General features: G+C 43.7%; 1 protein-coding gene across 2 annotated transcripts in view; it reads right to left on the reverse strand.

The window, feature by feature from the left end:
- Window positions 1-21,458, reverse strand: part of LOC309626301 (uncharacterized protein) — a 194,308-nt gene that overhangs the window by 157,246 nt on the left and 15,604 nt on the right. The window contains exons 1-2 of one of the 2 annotated variants that reach the window (XR_014243086.1): window positions 6,764-6,805; window positions 5,945-6,097 (exon numbers count right to left, since the gene is read on the reverse strand). The gene's annotated coding sequence lies outside the window, so the exon portion shown is untranslated. Of the gene's footprint in view, window positions 1-5,944; window positions 6,098-6,763; window positions 6,806-16,543; window positions 16,647-21,458 lie in introns of those variants that run through there. The other variant, XR_014243085.1, reaches the window with a different exon arrangement.

The raw sequence follows: 21,458 nt of genomic DNA on the forward strand, positions 1-21,458 counted from the left end.
CCCACTTCCCAATTAACAGGTGACCGATCTTGCTGTGTCATCACATGGCGGAAGTGGGGAGGGAGCTCCCTGGGGCCTCTTTCATAAGGACATTAATCCCATTCCTGAAGGCTTTGCCCTCATGATCTAATTACCTCCCCGAGGCCCCACCTCCAAACACCATCACTTTGGGGATTAGATTTTAACACTAAATTTTTTCGTGTGGAGGTGCAAATATTCAGTCTATGCCAGACAGGACCGGGAACTAGGAACAAAAAGGCAAGAAAGAATGCTAGAGGTGTGGGTTAGTGGGAAGATAAGTAAGTGGGTACATACAAACAGCTTGGTATAAGTTATGTTTCCTTATATATATTCTCATAGGCATGTTCTAACTACAGGACAAACAGCAGCTAACCCTTCAGCACAAGAGAAGTATTGGCCAGATTTTGACTCAGCACTCTGACTACTTACAGTATAATTGTTAACTTAAATAAATCCCTTAGTTTTGACAGCACATAACTGTCTAATACTCACAAAAAAGTCAAATTATTCCCTCAATCTACAAATGAAAGGTGGTGATTTTCAAGCATATTCTCCTTTATTCACACACACGTGGGAAGGTGAGGAAGGCAGGGAGTTTTGACTGTATTTATATGAAACAGCAGATATTGGTGAACTTTCCAGTTGCTTCTCTCAAGTACAGGCATTATGCTTCGACCAAGTTCAGGTCTCATTACACCTGTACAAACAAGCTCACGGATAAGGAAGCATTATGATAATGACCAAAGAAGGGGAAATCATTTGGAGACAGCTAGAATAGACCTTTAGGAGGAAATGGGTCTTAAGAAGGAATCTGAAGATTAAAAGAGATAGTGGTAAATCCAGGAGGGCTGGCAAGCAGGCTGGTAATCTTCAGCATCAGAGGAAACAGGGCAAGAGATGTTGAAGCTGTTGTCTTGGCTGGAATATAAGGTCTGAGAAAACATTAATAAAGAAAAAAGGAGGAGAGTGACAGACAAAGATGCAATAAATTTCAAAGTCCACATCTGATTGTCTGTGTCCCCTGCAAAACTCACATGTTGAAATCCTAACACCCAGTGTGATGGTTTTCGGAGGTGAGGCTTTTGGGAGATGATTGGGTCATGAGGGTGGAGCCCTCATGAATGGGATTAGTGCCCTTGTAAAAGAGGCCCCAGAGAGCTCCCTCTCCCCTCCACCATGTGAGGACACAACAAGGAACTGCGACCCTGAAGAGGTCCCCACCCTGGTGGCACCCTGATCTCAGACTTCCAGCCATCAGACTGTGAAAAATAAATTTCTATTATTTATAAGCCACCCGGTCTGTGGAATTTTATTATAGCAGCCTGAACAGACTAAGACATGATGGCTTGAGGGTTTAAAAGGAAAAAGAAAATGGGTAATGGGAAGCCAACGAAAGGATCTGAGAAAAAAGATTACATTCTTTGTATAAAAGTAATTTTGGAAAACTGATTTCATCCAGGAAGTGTCTGAGTGAAGAAAGAGAAAGAAGGGCTGTCCGCTACCACCCTTGTCTGGAGCATCGTAAGGAGCCATGTAACGTCTTCTGGGAGATGTTGTCAAGGACCTTGAATATACAAAAAAGTGGCAGCCACTTTTAATGCCATTGTCTGAGCCCACTGAATGTTTAAGATCATGGTGTCACAAACAGTACTAGAAAATCAGTAAGGCAAGAGAGGGTTGAAATGGAAAGCAAGGAGTTTATCCACTACCATCTTTAATTTTGGGTGACAATCAGTCATCCAAGAGGAAGTAGCTCAGCCACAGAAGGTGTTTAATCTAAATGTGAGACCAGTTTAGTTTTGTTGCTTCTGAGTTTAGCTACTTCAAAAATACAAAAAGCAAATTCCATAATAAGCAAGAAAAGTGTGTGTGCAATCCATAGAACACTAATCTAACTCTGGGTAAAGAAAGTGGGGTAGTGCTTACATTTCAAACGAAAATTTTGCATCTGTAATTAACTTAGATTTATCTTCAATTTAGTTTTCCTGTTCAACTTCCAGAATATTTTAACTGTAAAAGTCCCTGAATGAAACAAACTTGTAATAAGAAAATCTGGTACTACTTTGTGAATCAATGCTTTAAATAGGCATAAGTATTTCCATGTGTAAGCATGCCTCTGCTAGCCACTTACTGCATTTTCACTGCCTTTATCTGCGGCTAAAGGACTCCAACCAGCTGACTAGAACATTGTGTTGATGGGTCCCCAGGAAAGCAGAGAGTGAGGTTGAGTAAGAAGGACAAGAGATCGGGGATGGGGGTGATGTTTGTGAAGAACATCCAAGGAGGGATGAAGACGACCCATGGTTCAGACCATGGTTCAGATCTGGCACCTGTAAACGGTAAGGGAGTAGGAAACAAGATGGAGAAGAGAGAGACTCAGATCACAGTGGAGGGTGGGGGGTTGACAAAGTTTTGGCCAACCCGATGGAGGACCCTGGAGCAAAGATGACCTACTGGACAGACGGTGCTCAGTCGTTGGCTGGATGCTGTCCAGGAAGTGTGGTCTTGGCTCAAAAGCCGAGGCAGATCCTAAAGATGCCGCAGCTGGAGGTGGTCAGCTGACTTCATCCTTGCATCCGCCAGGTGTGTTCTCTCCTGAGTCGGTATCTGGGCAGCGCACCCGATGCCTGCCACAGTGCATCCCTGCATCGCATGGATTTACTTCTCCACACGCGTGTTAGGAGCAGCTCCTTCACAAGTCCAGTGGGGCTCTCTTTGTGAGGGGAAACTTAAAAGAGGGAGTTCATGGGGCAGACTGCAGCCTCTGTCACTGCCGTTGGCCTCAGGACGGCCACTGCTAGTCTTCTTCTCTCACCTTCATTATCCACTTTGAATTCCTTCACCCTTAGCTCTTACCTCCACTGATCTTGGTGACTTCCCTGGGGTATGAGCCGTGCTCTCGTTTCCCGAGGGATCCTTAGTGACCGCAGGCTTCTCAGGCTGGGGTCACTGCTCTTGTCCATTTGTGGTCACAAGTGGTCTAAGAAGCACCCAGAGGCATCCAACGCATTCCCCTGAGGCCACGCCTATTCCTCTCTGCTGCCTTTGGGTATCTGCCTTTTGATCAGACTCAATTATCTCTGCCAAGATGGCAACTCCTTTTCTTGTCCAGGGAGCAGCGATAGCTCATAGTTTGTGAGAACATTGTTGAGTCCCCTAGTAAGAGACCTCTACCTCGGAGGGGCCCAGATTTCTGGGGATAAGAAACACAAAGGAGCCCAGTGGTCACTGTGAGTGATGACGGGGGCCACTCCATCTGCCGCCTCAGTTCCCGATCCCATGTATTCTTCCTACTGGGGACACAGGGGCAGAGAGGGGTCTCTGATTCAGCAGGTCTTGGCACTCTTGACCTGGCCTGCCCACGCGACTAACCCTCGGGGGGTCTTCTGCTCGTGGTGTATCCCGCCCACCATATCCCCGCCCCTGAGCCTTTCCACCCCTCCCTACACTCTCTGCCACGACATTTAGACTTTCCAACTCCACTCAGCACAGGCCTCTCTCCAGTCTTTTAAGAACGAGCCAAGCAGCGAGTTTACACCATCCTCTGAGGTTTGTGCCCATATCCTGAGAGAGTGCTCCCAAATGCATAAACTCCCCTTTATTCAGTCTTATGATCCAGCCCCCTTGATCAACACGCTCAAAATCCAGTCCCAATTCCTGCCAGTGTATGTTGGCTGATTTTTGCCGTTCAAAGGGGCGGTGGTATCGTCTCTTTCTAACTTGCCAGGCTCACCAGAACATCCCTGGCTTGGATACGCTGTGACTTATCTCCAGCGATCAGCTTGGCAACCAGAAAAGGAGGTGGGGTTCTAAGGAGGCCCTTCTTGCCTCGTGGGGCCAGGGTCTGTGGTGTCCTCCCACACCAGCGGAGTGCTAGCTCATAAAGGAGAAGGCTGACTAGCTCTGCAGGCCCCGGGGGCTCAGAGGGCTCTGGGGGCCAAAATACTTGGAGGCACCCACCCAGGTATCCCCATCCCATGCGTAAGGGCCCCGTATTTTCCCAGCCAGGGCCCTGACCTTGGCATAATGGTTCAGTTATCTGTGAATAATTGAAGTCTATTAAATCCTGAGTTTGGTCTTCTACTTTTTCTACCCTGACTACAGCAACAGGTCTCTCCAAGAGGCCCTCTGGCCTTCACACTTGGGTTTCAACTGTCCCCTAACTGCCTGCAGCTTCCCCTCAGCCCACCACGGGCACCACGGCAACTTAGGAACAACCAGCAGACTCCATGGTCCTCGTGCACCCTGCATCTCCTCACCTTCCCAAACTCCTGAATCGTCTCTCCAGCCAGGGACACCCCCTCTGCTGGAACACTCTCCCAACTCACCATCAGTGGCAGTCTTAGCAATTGGGTTACCACCTTGTGCCAGAGATCACCCACGCTCTGGGCACCCCTGGGATGGGGTCCTCACTGCCAGTCGAGTGGGGGCCCACTCCCACAGGCCAGCTTACCACCTCCTCCCTGGACCACCTGGGCTCTTCAGGAAGCGGACACCATGAAGTTAAGAGTGTAAGAGGTTTATTGGGGGCAGGGGGGACCCTTGTGAAAGATAAAGGGCCTGATCAGACTTGGGCAGGAAGAACATTCAGGTCCTGATGCCGAGCTGGTACCTGTGAGAGCAGAGGGGAGCAGGCTGGGGCCGGAAGCACCCAGCCCACAATGCAGAGCTGACAAAGTCTCAGGCAAGATGGCCCGTTAGAGGCCCTCACTGGGTAGGCAGGGCTGGCCCCTAGAGTCCCTGCCCTGCTCAGCCCATTGCCCGGCAGCTGCCCAGGAAACGTGTGCCGGCCCCTGGAAAGCTGAAGATACTGAAGACTCTAACAGCTCTTTCCAATCCACAGCCTCGGGGCTTTCAGACCTTCGCAGGTGCAGCTCCCTCTGCATGTTTCCCCCTCGAAAGATGGGATGGGGTCCTCTAGTCACCAAATTCACAGACCTGCATCCAGCCCCATGCACGCGCCAGCCCCAGCACCAGGCGTCTGCGGGGTCTCCACGGTCAAAACAGACAAGCGCCCCTGCACTCGCGCCCTGGGGACTCCCTATTCTCGAGCGGTGGGGGAAGGAGGAGACGATAAACACATAAAACCCCGAACACGTTAGACTGTAAGAGCCCCCAGAGGGAGAAGGGGATTAGGAGGGGGAACAGGGCCAGTGGGCGGGGTCAGGCCATCACATGAAATCGGTGGTCAGGACGGACCTCGTTGAGAAGGTGACGTGTGAGGGAAATGAGGGAGTTGGCCGAATGCCTGCGGGAGGAAGGTGGGAGAATTGCAGGCAGAGGAAGCAGCTACAGAAAAGGCCCGTAGGCAGGAGCGGGCCCGATACATTTAGGGCCAGCACAGCACTGCGGGGTGGGGGCTCGAGGGCAGGGGGCTGGGGGCGGAATCACAGCTGCCGGTGTGAGTGAAACGGAAGCCACTGTGGGGCTTTCGGCAGAGGGGCCACCTGACCGAACCTGAATTCGTAAGTGCCCAGGCGGGCGTGCTGAGGACACTCTGAGGATGCAGAGGACGGGCGACCAGCGAGGAAGTTGCACTGGTCCAGGCAGCAGGTGATGCGCTCCCGGCAGGGTGAGAGTCGGGGAAGGGGCAGAAGGGGTGCGGTCGGGCTGTATTTTTCACCCATTTGAGCCAAGCTGATTTCCTGATTGCTGGACTGAGAAGGACGTGCAGAGCAGCAAGGCGTCTCCAAGGGTTTGCTGAGCAGCGGGGAGGGCGGACCTCCAGGACACGCGGCTCTGAATTATGCCCCTCGCCTCACACGTCTGCCTCCCCGCAGGAGATAACACCTTTATTCTGTCAATGAACCATGTCTTTTTGTCAGGGCCTTAAAAATATTTATCAGATGAATGACCGTTTTCGTTCGCTAGACCTGCCATCACAAAGTACCACAGACTAGGGGCTTAAACAACACAGACTTACTTTCTCACAGCTCTGGAGGCTGGAAGTCTGTGACCGGGGTGTTGGCAAGCTTGCTTTCTCGGAGGCCCCTCTCCTAGGCTTGTAGACGCCGTCTTCTCTCTGTGTCCTCACACGGTCTGCCTTCTGGGTGTGTCATGTCCTCTTCTCCTTTTCCTGTAAGGACACCTGTCCTATTGGATTAAGCCCACCCTAATGGCCTCATTTCAACTTAACTGCCCTCCTTAAACACCCCATCTCCAAATCCAGTCACATTTTGAGGCACTGGGGGTTAGGACTTCAAGGTATGAAATTGGTGGGGGACACAGTTCAGCCCATAACAATGACTAAATGGGTTAATTAAGAATTTCAGGGCTACAAAGAAGAAGCCCAGCGAAGGAAACGAAGATGGAAGATTAAGAAATAAGAGTAGAATCGAGACGTCACAAAAGCCGAGAAGGAAGAAGTGGTGCCCCATGCCCAGCTTCAGGCAGCGGTCCCCAACCTTTTTGGCACCAGGGACCATCTTTGTGGAAGACAATTTTTCCACAGACGGGGGTTGGGGCATATGGTTCAGGCGGTACCGGGGAGCGATGGGGAGCAATGGGGAGCGATGGGGGGCAATGGGGAGCGATGGGGGGCAGCAGATGAAGCTTCGCTCACTCTCCTGCCACTCACCTCCTGCTGTGCGGCCTGGTTCTTAACAGATACCAGTCTGCAGCCCGGGGGTTGGGGACCCCTGCTGCAGAGAATTCAGGTGAGATGAAGTGTGAGGTGCCCCTCCAGAGAGAGGTGCTACTCCTGTACCTAGGACAGTACCCTTTGCATCCCTGAGCTGTGTACCTGACAGGCGTCCTCTTCTGTGAAACACTAGCTGTGCAATCTGAAATCATGACTGGGGAAAGAGAATACCTCAGTGTCAGAGGGATTTGAAACTGTCAGAAATTTTACTGAATAAAGACAGGCTTAATCCCCTCCAGAATATCTTTCAATCCATTTTTTAAATCTAAAAGATTTCGCCTATTTATTTTGAGGTTAAATGTTTACTCAAGTAGTAAAATATGCCAGATCAGATTCTGAGCCCAGAGGCACTGAGTCTAGGATATGAAAAGATTTCTGGAGAGATATTCTACTCCTCACAACATTAACTACAGTAAGACGTAGTTCACCATACAAAAGGAAGATGCTGTTAGAAGCCAAGAATTATAACTGTGTCGTGTCTGCTTGATATTCCTCAAAAACCTTGTAAAGTGGTGAGTTTATAAACGAAATAAATCACATTCACTCAAGGGGAAATGCAAAAATAAAACCATTTTCCTTTACTCTGATGGGAAATGTGAGTATTTTAAATGTTCTAACGTTGTTTTTGCAAGTCAGTATATAAAGCATTATTGGAAAGACCAATATTGCCTGAGATTTATAGCTCCCGGCTCTTTTAGGAGCTCTCTCCAATTAGATCAGAAGGTAGTTTTATCTAATCCTTTGAGCTAACACAGTTTTTGATAACACTGATTGAATGTCTGGATTGTAAGTTAGAAGCATTGTTATTGATCCTTTTCTGATACATCCTTTTTCCCAATAATTCATCGTTCCCTGACAAAACGATTAAAAGCGAACATTTATTGAGAGCTCATGATGTTGCAGCCCCCAGGCTAAATGCTTTGTACCCCTGCCCTTTCTTTCTGTCTCCCAGGTCACCCCACCCTCCTCCCAACATTCCAATGACCACAAGGCTCTCCCATCTATTCCCAACTCCTGAAACCCTTCCACTGCGCCTCCTGGAATTCGTGGACCATTCACAGCAAAGTTCCCTATATCCCCAATCTAATCCCCAAATACTCTTTTCTCCTTTTTGTTCTGACAAAGACTGACACTTCCCTGAGGACGCTGCTCTGTCTCCCCCTCACGTGGTGGCTGTTTTTCATTCGAAGTTATCACACACCAGACCTGGAGGTGATGGAGGGGTCCTTGTCAAACCTCTTCCTACTTCCGCATCCTTCTCCTTCCCTTCTACCTTAAATCATGTCATCGTGCATCACCCCTGCTCCTCACGGTTCCCCGCCTTTTTCAGCAACAGCAGCTCCTGGCTCTTGGCACCCTGTCTAACACAACTCTGGTCTCGTCTAGCGTTTTCACGCACGGGTAATAATCCTTCCAAGGCTCCACCCTCCCACCCCATTCAATCATGCTCACTCAGTCACCTTGACCTCCTTCCTCACATAAAGAGCCACCCAATTCCACAGGAAACAGAGAACTACCGTATGTCCCAGCAATTCCTCTCCTGTGTATATATCCGAAAAAAACAAAAATACTAAATCAAAAAGATATATGCACCCCAGTGTTCACAGCAGCACTATTTATAATCGCCAAGGTATGGAAGCAACATAAGTGTCCATCAACAAGGGAAGAGATATGGGAACATATGTATATGTATAACTGATTCACTTTGTTATAAAGCAGAAACTAACACACCATTGTAAAGCAATTATACTCCAATAAAGATGTTAAAAAAAAATGTCCATCAACAGATGAACTGATAAAGAAGATGTGGTGTATATATATATATATACAATGGAATACTACTCAGCCATAAATAAGAATGAAATTTTGCCATTTGTAGCAACATGGATGGACTTGGAGGGCATTATGCTAAGTGAAATAAGTCAGACAGAGAAAGACCAGTACTGTATGATATCACCTATAAGTGGAACCTAAAAAATACAACAAACCAGTGAATACAACAAAAGAGAAGCAGACTCATAGATATAGAGAATAAACTAGTGTTACCAGGTGGGGGGTGGAGGGGCAATATGGGGGTAGGGGATTAAGAGGTACAAACTATTATGTTTAAAATAAGCTACAAGGATATATTGTACAACACAAGGAATGTAGCACATAGTTCATAATAACTAAAAATTGAGTATAACCTTTAAAAATTGTGAATCACTATATTGTACAACTCTACTTCAATTTTAAAAATTTAAAAATAAAAAAATAAAACAAATAACTGAAGCCAACCACTAACAACAATCTGTTTATATTATTTCTAGAAGAGTTGGTGGTTGGCCTTTCTTTTAATGTAGATCAAATCTCTCCCTAAATTGAGAGTTTGGGATTAGCAGGTGCAAACTATTATGTATAGGATGGATAAACAATAAGGTCCTACTGCATAGCACAGGGAACTATATTCAATACCCTGATATAAACCATAATGGAAAAGAATATGAAAAAGACTATATATATACACATATATATACATATATATATATAACTGAATCACTTTGCTGAACAGCAGAAAATAATACAACATTTTATTGATATTCTTCAATGCAATTTACAAAAAGAAAAAAGAAAAAAATTCTGTCCCTAAAATATGAACAATCCATTCTGGAAATACAAGAAACACCCATCTGGAAATGTGTTATCCAGCCTAAAGTGTTTTTTTTAAGTAGGATAAAATACTAGTGTAATTTTTTTAAAGTTTTGTCTAATATCATTCCCAATAGTAATAAACTCACTATAACTTTGTCTAATAATTCAATTCATATACATACAGAGAATACAATTCATTTGAAATCAAATATTTCTACTTCATGATGCCGCATGCAACACATAATGGATTAATGAAGCAAATGCTTTTAGGTGTTAAAACACAAAGCACAGTCACTGTTTTCATACAGTGGTGTCTATTCATAGCAAACGACCCCACCAGGCACTTAAGTTGGGTCAGGGCAAGGACCACACCCTGCAACGGGTTACAGGATAAGTGGTAAATGGAAGTAGAACAGAAGTCCAATCATTCCTCTCAAGCTTTTCAGAAATCCCTTCCATTAATATCAATAGCTAGTTTTCTTTAAGGCTTTCGTCTGAAGGAATATATTATCAGCAACTGTGACCAAAGATGTTTTAGTTTATATACAACCATCTCCAGACTGTACATATATTTGCTTTGACTCACTTCAGAAATTCAAACAAAACAAAGGTACAGTAGGTATATAAACAAGCAAGTCACGGGGTTCATATCTGATTCTAACGATGTCTTATTTTTACTGCTCAGATAGCACACAGAGGCAGAAGGAAGTACCACCTGGAAACAACAAAAGATAAACACTTCCCTACACAGTCAACCAATGTGGAGCTTTCAAGGGATGAAAAATTATTTAATCATTAAAGCAAAAAAAACACACACACACAAAGTAAAGCCAGTAAATAACTCTTATTTTAACCCAATGAACTCTGCCCAGGGCCCAGAGGATGCCAGAGGCATTGACTCTTTCCAATTTTTGAATGAATTGGTAAGTATCACTTTAAAACTCACTTTATGGAACAAAAATCATCTCTTGACAGATCTGCATTAAAATCTTTTTTTTAGTGTATTAAGAATCTATCAGAAGATGGTATTTCTCAAGTCCATTCATCCTTAGGAATACATCTCACATGAATGCATCATGAGCATTATGGTGAATTTTTTTTAAATATTGATATTTGAGGGGAGGGAACATTGGCCACGACCTATGGTCTCTCCTGCCTCTCCCACCTCAAGACAGAGCTCTCCAGGGGCCCGGGTGCCCTCCTTGATGCCCACAGCACGTGGCGGGGTGCACAGCCCAGAGAAAGGGCTCGGAGAGTCTTGCGTGGAATTTGAATTAAACAGGCAAGTAAAGGTTGAATTCTCACTCTTACCAACAATAATTGTGAGCTGTCTTCACTCGACTTTTCTTAACTTCAAGTCAAAACTCCCCATCTGGGAAACTGGGAAAGTCATTATACAGAGCAGGGCCGTGGTTACAGCGTTCCGAAAACACAAAGGGCAGTACAACTCCACCTAAGCCCAGGTACATTTGAGAAACTTTGATTCTAGGATGCAGGAGACCAGCTCCCTATCCTTTCATTTAGGAAGAGAAACAGAACAGAACTTGCACCAAGAAAGATGCTGGCAGGGCCGCGGCCGGGCAGGCTGTGACAGAGCAGCCCCAGATTTCGTGGTCGTGGCTCCCAAAGGCCCCAAGTGCCAGCAGCGAGCCGTCAGCGACTCCAAGGGACTCCAGAATCTGTGCTCGCAGATAAGGGAGCTCTTATCAGGAAGCGCGTGTGTGCCCAGCACTGTTTATTTTGGCAGAGTGGCTCCCTTTCTCCTCACTAATTAAATGAGGCTGATGAGTCCACAGCCACCGGGAGATCAGAGGAAAGTGCGCAATCTCCGGGCCCTTCTTTCCTCTGCTCCCCAGGCTTGGCCTCCCTTGGCACTTTCTCATTAATGTGGGGAGTAGATTTCACCCACATCGCGGCCCAGCAGGGGAGCTCGGGAAGAGCGTCAGATTCCCAATCAGCGTTGTACTTCGTGCCCCTCTGTCAGCAAGAGGATCTTCACTTCTCCTCAGAGGTCAGCAAGGGCTGCCCCACGGTCCCCTCACCGGCTGACAGACCCCTGTCCCAGTCCTCGTGCTGCCCCCAGAAGAACCTTCACCCCGTATTCTAACGTGGCCTCTAGAACCTAAGGCTAAACACCCCGTAACACTCAACCTCGAATCCACCGTAGGGAACGCTCTCAGTGACTCCACGGTACCACTGTGAAAGCAAAGGCAATCAACAAGCCCATAGCTGATCGCCTATCTTCTAAACTGATAAATCGTGTTGAACGATTGACCAAAGGACCCATGTAGTATCATGAGGCACTATTCCATTAATGGGTTGATAACTTGGGAAGGACTCTGTGTGCGTGTATGCGTGCGTGTGTGTACCTACGACCCAGGTCTTGCTTCAGATCTTCTAATTCAAAACTCAACCTTTATATTCTTAATTGCTTCATTTTAGCACTAGGTTCAACTAAAGGGCACACTGCAAGAAACTCAAATGCTGTGCCACATTTAATTTAAAAGGATAGATTTCCCCAAAACTTTCTTCAGGCTAGTTCGTAGGTTAAAAATAGCTAAGGTCAGATTCTGATCTAAAATAACCAGAGAGTGGGGTTACCCCCCATGACATGTGTCCATGGATTCCTCATAAACACCTATCAGAAAATAGGCATTACCCCAGCTGGGAGTTTCCCACCTTCTTGCTGATGTTAAGGATCATTCTATTCTTGTAAAATAATCTGAGAGAACCAGCACACATTGGCAGCTCCCCGCATTCATAGTATTTCCTACCTGGTTCTGTAAAGTGTCTTCATACACACGGTCTCCTCCAGACGGAGTCCATCATTTCTTCTCTCGGCTCTTAACCTGGGGCTAAAATCCTTTATTTCAAGTGTCTGCCTCTCCTGCAAAGCTTTGGCTCAAGAGTGCTTCACTCTAACCACGCACCTGAGTTTCAACAAAACTCTTTATCAAAATGGAATAAATCATCTCCTTTGATCTTTGCAACAGGCCTGGGAGGTGGGCAGATGAGGAGGCTGGAGCTGGGAGGGGTGAGTAGCTGCTAAAGGTGTGACACAAGGTAAGTGACAGAGGACAAAGGCACGTGGTGCTAAATCTCATCTCATGTCACCACCCATGCACCTGATTTCACTTAGTACTTAGCTGGTCAGTTGCCCTGAAACCTCAAAATTAATTTTCACTCTGATGTGTTTTATGTCTCCACATACGTTGTCATTTCTCTGAGGGCAGAAGATGTTACATTAATAACACACAGTGTCCATTTGAGTTGATCTTGACACAGTTTGGATTCCTTACTCATTACAAGGAGTATGAAAAATCATATTTAATCACATCAACATAAACCTTCATTTGTAATTTAGGAAAATTGTCCTGTGCCACTAAGAGAAATAACCATGGGGACCCACAGGGAGTGAGACCCGTACCTCCTATTCCTGGCCTTCAGGCCACCAACCCCTGGGACTTTTCTCCCTCACTTTGTCTTTCTAAGACTATCGGCTTCCAAGCTGGAGACCAACATGAGCCTAAGGCTGATAGTTCAACATTCCAGCTTCTTCTCTGGAAATCCTTATTCCACCCCCAAAATCCACCCCAAGACTAGAGACTCAATCTCCCCATGATTCCCAGTCCTGGGAAAAGAAGTTCCAAGCTCAGATGGAGCCACCCCAGCATGAAAGTCACTGTCACTGAAGCAACCTGCCACCTGTTACTTTCACTACTGAACCTGGAGCTTCTGATGGGAGATTAAGTAAAGTTCCATCAGTAATCCCAATCATCAGAATGAGCCTTTGGTTCAGTGATTGATGTATTCCAAGGCTACATTCATTATCATTCTTGTAGTATTTTGATTTTGATCCCCAACTATGTGCTTTGCTTCTACCAAATTCCTATCATGATCCACTTGATTGACTTAGATTTTCCAACCCAGCACCCAACATTCACATATGTGGTTTAGTAGATAGGAAGTGTTTCTTATGTATTTCACATATGCCTATTCTGCCTTTTCCCACTAGGTGGTGAATCACGTGAAGGCAGGGGGTGTGGGCTGCCTCCTTTTTTCTTTTGCATCTCCTTTACAATGCCCAACTTTGTGGAGAATGAGTGTTCAAGACAGGCTGTTTACTCGGGGTATATGCCAAGAGTGTGATTGCTGGATCATATGGTGGCTCTATTTTTAGTTTTTTAAGGAACCTCCACACTGTTCTCCATAGTGGCTGCACCCATTTACATTCCCACCAACAGTGCAAGAGGGTCCCCTTTTCTCCACACCCTCTCCAGCATGTATTGTTTGTAGACTTTTTGATGATGGCCATTCTGACTGGTGTGAGGTGATACCTCATTGTAGTTTTGATTTGCATTTCTCTAGCAATTAGTGATGTTGAGCAGCTTTTCATGTGCCTCTTGGACATCTGTATGTCTCCTTTGGAGAAATGTCTATTTAGGTCTTCCACCCATTTTTAGATTGGGTTGTTTGTTTTTTTGATATTGAGCTGCATGAGCTGTCTGTATATTTTGGAGATTAATCCCTTGTCAGTTGCTTCGTTTCCAAATATTTTCTCCCATTCTGAGAGTTGTCTTTTTGTCTCGTTTAGAGTTTTCTTTGCTGTGCAAAAGCTTTTCAGTTTAATTAGGTCCCATTTGTTTATTTTTGTCTTTATTTTCATTACTCTAGGAGGTGGGTCAAAAAAGATCTTGCCGTGGTGTATGTCAAAGAGTACTCTTCCCATGTTTTCTCTAAGAGTTTTATAGTGTCCAGTCTTACATGTAGGTCTCTAATCCATTTTGAGTTTATTTTTGTGTATGGTGTTAGGGAGTGTTCTAATTTCATTCTTCTACATGTAGCTGCCCAGTTTTCCCAGTGCCACTTATTGAAGAGGCTGTCTTTTCTCCATTGTATATCCTTGCCTCCTTTGTCATAGATGTGTGGGTTTATCTCTTGGCTTTCTATCCTGTTCTATTGATTTACGTTTCTGTTTTTGTGCCAGATTTTAAAAAGACACATGCATCCCTGTGTTGATTGCAGCACTATTTACAATAGCCAGGACATGGAAGCAACCTAAATGTCCATCAACAGATGAATGAATAAAGAAGATGTGGCATATATATACAATGGAATATTACTCAGCCATAAAAAAGAACAAAACTGGGTCTTTTGTAGAGACGTGGATGGACCTAGAGTCTGTCATATAGAGTGAAGTAAGTCAGAAAGAGAAAAACAAATATCGTATATTAACGCATATATGTGGAATCTAGAAAAATGGTACAGATGAAACTATTTGCAGGGCAGGAATAGAGACACAGACATAGAGAACGGACATGTGGACATGGTGGGGGGTGTGGAGAAATGGGGGTGGGATGAATTGGGAGATTGGGATTGACATATATACACTACTATGTGTAAAACAGATAGCTAGTGGGAACCTGCTGTATAGCACAGGGAGCTCAGCTCGGTGCTCTGTGGTGACCCAGATGGGTGGGATGGGGGTGGGAGGGAGGTCCAAAAGGGAGGGGATATATGTATACATGTAGCTGATTCACTTCATTGCACAGCAGAAACTAACACAACATTGTAAAGCAACTATACCCCAATTTAAAAAAAAAAAGAAAGGCTGTTTAACTAGGTTATTTTCTAGAATTTGGTAGAACTTAAACAGAGATAAGAATGTGCCTTACATGTTCCATAGAACAGAAGAAAGAAACACCCATCCAAATTCTATCACTGTTCTAAGGCTTCATTTCTTTAAGAGCATGGACATAAAGTATACACAGAACAACTCTCTTGTCAGTAGCCACGAGACTGCACCCTTAAAATGTACCCAGAACAATCAACAAAAGAAATCAAGACTCCAGCCATTACATTCTGAGTTGCACCAGGATTCAGGATGGGCAAGTAAAAATGTATCATTGGGCTTTAAAATTAAACACGAATCCCACTCAAACAGGTTTGAGAACTAACGTAATAGCCATTGAAATTTAAATTCTTGTTTCCACAGTGCAATCCTTCCAAGCTACATTTCCTCTTTAATAAAACTGTTGCTGGAGGCTGCATCTGCCCAGTGTCATGTGTGCAGACATTCCGTCCATGAAGGGCACACCATCAAGAAAGCACTGAAAACAGAAGTCTGCACCTGAAACATTATTATATGTCTGAGATTAAAATATGCAACCCATTCTGCCAACTCTGTTTCCATACTTGTGTACTTTTTTCCTGCGTGACCATCATCATCCCGTCAGGCTACATCTCAAAACTGGAAACATTAGAAACTCGTCACTCAAGTTTTGAATCTAATTCTCTATCATTCACTCAGTTTTCATTGTGGGTTACAGGCAGCATTACGTGGCTATGAAGGATTAGTCACTAGATTAAATATACTCTATAGTAAATAAACACTCAACACCTTTAGCAAAAGGAACAAGAAATTCATTTTAACCTCATTTTGGCCAATAGCTTCCTAACCGTCCTCTATTTTTCTTCAAGTGATCCACAAGGACCAGACACATTTGCATAACCCATAGCAGGTCAGCGGCAGAACCCAGAACCTGAACTTGGCACCCTGCCCAGTGTGTGTCTACACCACGAGACAATAATAAATCAGGCAAAACGACAGACACCATGGCACTTGCTTAGTCCTGTCCTTGACGACTGCAAAAGTCGGGCTTTCCTTCCCATTCCTCAGCCATTTTTTCCTAATTTTATTCTAGCCTGTCTATTAGCAAACAACCGATCTGGGAACATGTCATGATCGTGGTTGTGAAAACTCTGAAGTGTTAAGGAACTGCTGGTGTTTTGATAATTGTTGGTATGGCGTGTTTGGGCATACCGCATAATTTCCTTCATAAACATCCCAATGTGAACTTAATTAAGTTCTGGTGAGAAGCAACAACACTGTCAAAAAACAGATTATTAAGAAAACTGCAACCAACTTGGTTCTTGGCTCTCGCAAAATTGAGATTTAGATTACTATAAATATACTCAATTACGCATACTGCCAAATACTGTATTTCAGTGTTTGTCCATAAAACGTAATTTGAAATGCATGTAGGATGATACAGCCCCTTCTGTAAAAGGAAGTTATTATCTGTGATAAAAAGTGGTTGTTGACATTGGAAATGCAGACGCATGGATCCAGACGGGAAATTTAATAAAAAGAAAACAACTGTAGCAGGGAAAAGGGGGGTTAACGACATGGCAAAGCCAAGCCAGATGTGATTGCAAATATCTGCCTGCAGGCAAAACCTGGACTCCTACCTTTCAGATGCACCATCAGCAGCCAGGAGAAGCAAAACACAGCCCCGGATTCAGAAAAGGAAAACGGACTATTCAACGCATCACCGCTTGCTGTGCAGGACTCCTGCGAGCAGAGGAACGCAGTCGTTAATTCCTCAGCACCGCTTCTTCCGGTGTCTAATGTTAATTGCCTGTAGATTTCCACGTTGTCAGCCTTCCCCATCCAGAGTCCTCAGCAGGCCCCACCCAGTAGTCTGATGAACTGGCTTTAATTATATTCCCCAAACAGTTGCAAAGATCTGAGACCACGCCGTAGGAACTGTATTTCGACATGTTTTACTAGGCTCAGATAATCTGTTAAATGTTAGCTTATTTAAATAAAACCCACTGGAAAGTTCTCCGCTCTCCACACCCATGCAGTTTTCCTCCTGGAAATTATTATCACGGATCTCCAGGACCCTGAGCGACTCCAAGCATACCTTCCAATCCTCACCAAAGCAAGTTATCACAGTGGACACAGCCCCTGGTCGGTGCCATTTGGGGCTAATGTTTTTCGTATTTCCTTTAAGACAAATGTGGTTTTCAGCTAGTGTTTTACCACAGGCTGTCAGTGGCACTACTTTTTCCTTAGTGTCCATGCAAGTGTCCATTCCAAGTGTCCATAATTCCATGCCTATGCAAATAACTGAAAATTCATAGATTCTTCCAAAAGGGGTTTGTGAGGCTCCAATTTAAATTTATCACTGGATTCCAAGCATTTAGTAGAGTTTGGCTTTTAGGTTAGGGATTCTTTCTAAGACCCAGAAAGGATATACTAAAAGCATCATAAAAGTCAGGTTTTCTGAGATATTTTAGTACAAGCACAACCCTCTCAAGACGGAAGGTTTTGATAGTTGTCCAACCTTCAGCCTAAGTTAGCAAACCACACAACAATAGTGCCCTTCTGGGTTTGTGAATTCCTATCGCTCAGGACAACCCGTAATCTTGAGTATTGCAGAGCCCCTGTCTTTTCCTTCTCTTCCCAAGTAAATTGCTGGAAGACTCCAATTATAGTGGAACTAATGAGCATGAAGCTTGTGGGTGGTGTGGAAACACTTGGTCCTGCATCAAACCCTCAAAAATTCCAGAAAGAAGGCAGCACCCAAGGGTGCGCACAGGACATTGTTGAAAAGGACAGACCTTGCGATCCAGAATGATTGGTTAAATTTTCTGAATCTGTATGTCCAACAGCACAGAAATGTTCTAATAACATGATGCTTAACAAGAATCATACATTTCTCGTCTTGCCATGAATGTATTTGAAAACAACAGTAGCCACATTAATAGAAATCAGATCTGGAAAGATCTACCCAGGTTGTTGTATGGGTATCCAGGTTAGGGAATTTAAGAAAGTTTAGTAGACCCTGAAACAAAGTCTTCTAAGCAATGCACCCAATTGCTAGTTGAGACCAATAGCGTTGGGGGCGGCGGGGAGGTCCTGTGTTGAAATTCTCAGTCCTAGGGGCCGTTTGGGTGGAAATCCAGAGCTGGATCTTTGGGTCTGTAACTGCCTCTCTGCTGACATGGGCTGGCACTCCCACAAAGCGAGCACATTGTGGGACCAGCTGGTTAAATTTTGGCCAAATAGTAACCTTGAGTGGGCACTTTTGGAACCTGGGTATGAACACATAACCATTTCTTTTCAAGGTTTCAAACCTGTAGGATATTGAATAAACAGGTATTTAAGATTAGAAAAAAAGCAGGGGCTTCCCTGGTGGCACAGTGGTTGAGAATCTGCCTGCCAATGCAGGAGACACGGGTTTGAGCCCTGGTCTGGGAAGATCCCACATGCCGCGGAGCAACTGGGCCCGTGAGCCACAATTACTGAGCCCGCGGGTCTGGAGCCTGTGCTCCGCAACAAGAGAGGCCGCGATAATGAGAGGCCCGCGCACCGCGATGAAGAGTGGCCCCCGCTTGCCACAACTAGAGAAAGCCCTCGCACAGAAATGAAGACCCAACACAGCCAAAAATAAATAATAAATAAATAAATAAATAAATAAATAAATAAATAAATAAATAAGATGCCATTACTTTAAAAAAAAAAAGAAAAAGAAAAGAAGCAGATCTGAACGTGACCCTCAACTTCAAAGATATTTAATAAGCCCATTTGTGATAATGCTGTGCTGGTTGTGATACGAAACAAGATGGTCATGCAGAGATACTAGTCTTCCATTTTAATTCTAATTATTTGCAACTTTTCTTATTGCAACAAGAATACATAAACATGATATAAAATGTTGAACATTGCCGTCACCCTTACTCTTAGCACAGAGGTAACCAGTGTCAGGATTCTGGTGTATGTCATTCGTTCCTTTATTTCTTTATTACTCATTTATTTATTTAGCACCAATTAAAGGTCAGGAACTATATATATCCTTTCTATTCTTTATCTATACATAAATATGTATATTTTTAAAACATGGAATTATATTCTACATAGGACTTTAACCTCATTTGTACTAAATAATATATCAAGAACTTTTTATTTCATCATGTACTTTACACCATATTAATAGTGATATACTATCCATTAAATTATAGATGGACCATAGCTTATTTAAACAAACCATGATTGTCAAGTATATGCCTTTTACGTAATTACATAAAGTACTGTATTAAATGGAAATTTGTACACACATCTTAATGGTTTTATGATCATAAGTTCTAATAGGTAGACCTACTACATCAAAGAATACATTTTTTAGGACTTTCCAAACTTATTGTAGAACTAGCCACCGCTTACATTTTGCATTCCCACACACAATATGTGATTTCTCATACTCTTCCAATGATACTTTTTCAAATGTTGTCAATTTGCTACGTAAAAATTCACATCGTTTCGAATAGCAGTGTTTTTAATTACTAGGGAAATTGAACTTTTTCTCATTTGGCTAGCTTGTTGCTGCACTCAACAATAAAAGATATTTACTGAATGCCTACGATGATACAGACCAGTTCTAGGCACTGGGAAAGAGAAATGCTTTGCAAATCATGAAAAGAATAATAAAACACCAGGAGATATAACATGAAGAAAACAAGACATGGAAAGGACAGTCATTTCAAGTGCTACAGTATGAAGAGGAAATTGGACCAGATGCATTTTTTTTCTTCTTGTAATCTCTATTTTTTTAACTTTTTGTTTTTTATGTATACAGTATACAAAAGAATACATATAACATATATGTACACTTTAAAGAATGATAATTTTAAAAATAAATGCATCAAATGCCCACATACCCATCACCCAGCTTAAGAAACAAATACGACTGATTATCTTGATGCCCTAGGAATGCCACCACCTTCCCTTCCTTCCTTCTAAGAGGTAACTCCTGAGTTTTATATAAATCACTCCTTGATTTTCTTGCTAAATCTTCCAGCTGTGAGGGCATCCCTGAATAACACACTGCTGAGTTTTGCCTGGTTTTGAATTGTGTATAAGTTCTTCCACACTTCAGTATTTCGTTTGTTTTGTTCTGTTTTGGCTTTTGCCTACACTGCGTGTTTGACCTGATCTGTGTTGAGTATGGATTCAGCATTTCCATGGATCTAAAGTCTTCCATTACTTAACACACCCCATATGCTCATCCCTCATGCTATCGATGGACGTGGAGGTTTAGGATGTTTTCTTTTCAGAGTTGTCACAGGCAACATTGCTATGAATCATCCTATACGTGTCTCCCAGTTAAAAAGTGGAAGAGTTCCTCGAGGAGATCTCTTCGATCCAACCACATGACATGGTCATTTCTGAAAGTCAAAAGTGGTCGAGTGATTGCTTTCCAGGATATGCATGCACTTGACCTAATTCCTAATAAGTTGTTTTTTAAAATGGTTTCACCAGCTTGCACAGGTGCAGCGGTGTGTGAAAGTTCCTTTGGTTCCATGCTCCTGCCAACGCTTGCTGTGGTGAGACTTTTTAATTTGGGCCAATCTGGAGGGTGGGACATTGCCGATTGTCCCAATAACTAACAAGGCTGAGCGTTTTCCATGTTCATTAGTTACCCAGACTTCTTCTGTGTCTGACCTATTCATATTTTTTGCCTCTTTTTTCATTGGAGTGTTTATAGTTTCCTTATTAATTTGTAAATGTTTGTACATACCTTCAGAATACTAATCCTTTGTCAGTTATGTGTTGAAATATCCCAGATCATGGCTTGCTTTTCCACTGTCTCACTGATGTCTTTTGAAGGACAGAGGTCTTAATTTTATTGTGGTTGAATTTATCCATTTTTCCTTTATGGTTTGTGTCCTTTGTACTTGTTCAGGAATCCTGCTCTAGTCCCAGAGTCATAAAGATATCCTTCTATATTCTCTTCTAAGTATATTAAAATTTTGTCTTTCACGTTTTGGATTTCTAGTCCACCTTGCCCCTGGCTTCAGAACTGTCATTTGAATATGGACCATAGGACAGCTTTTATGATTTTTGCACATGCATAACCAACCACAGCACCACTTTTTAAAAAATGTTTTTGTTGGAGTACAGTTACTTTACAATATTGTGTTAGTTTATACCGTACAGCAAAGTGAATCAGCTATGCATATACATATATCCCCTCTTTTTTTGATTTCCTTCTCATTTAGGTCACCACAGAGCACTGAGTAGAGCTTCCTGTGCTATACAGTAGGTTCTCATTAGTTATCTATTTTATACAGAGTGTCAATAGTGTATATATGTCAATCTCAATCTCCTAATTCATCCCACCCCCCCGCTTCCCTCTTGACATCCATACGTTTGTTCTCTACGTCTGTGTCTCTATTTCTGTTTTGTAAATAAGATCGTCTATACCAATTTTTTCAGATTCCACATATATGCATTAATACACGATAACAGCACCACTTTTTGAATGACTCATCATTTCCACACTGACCTGCCATTTATGGGATTTCTGTTTGATGGGCC

Source organism: Balaenoptera borealis, assembly GCF_965194805.1.
Source record: "Balaenoptera borealis genome assembly, chromosome: 3".
NCBI classification, from domain to species: domain Eukaryota; kingdom Metazoa; phylum Chordata; class Mammalia; order Artiodactyla; family Balaenopteridae; genus Balaenoptera; species Balaenoptera borealis.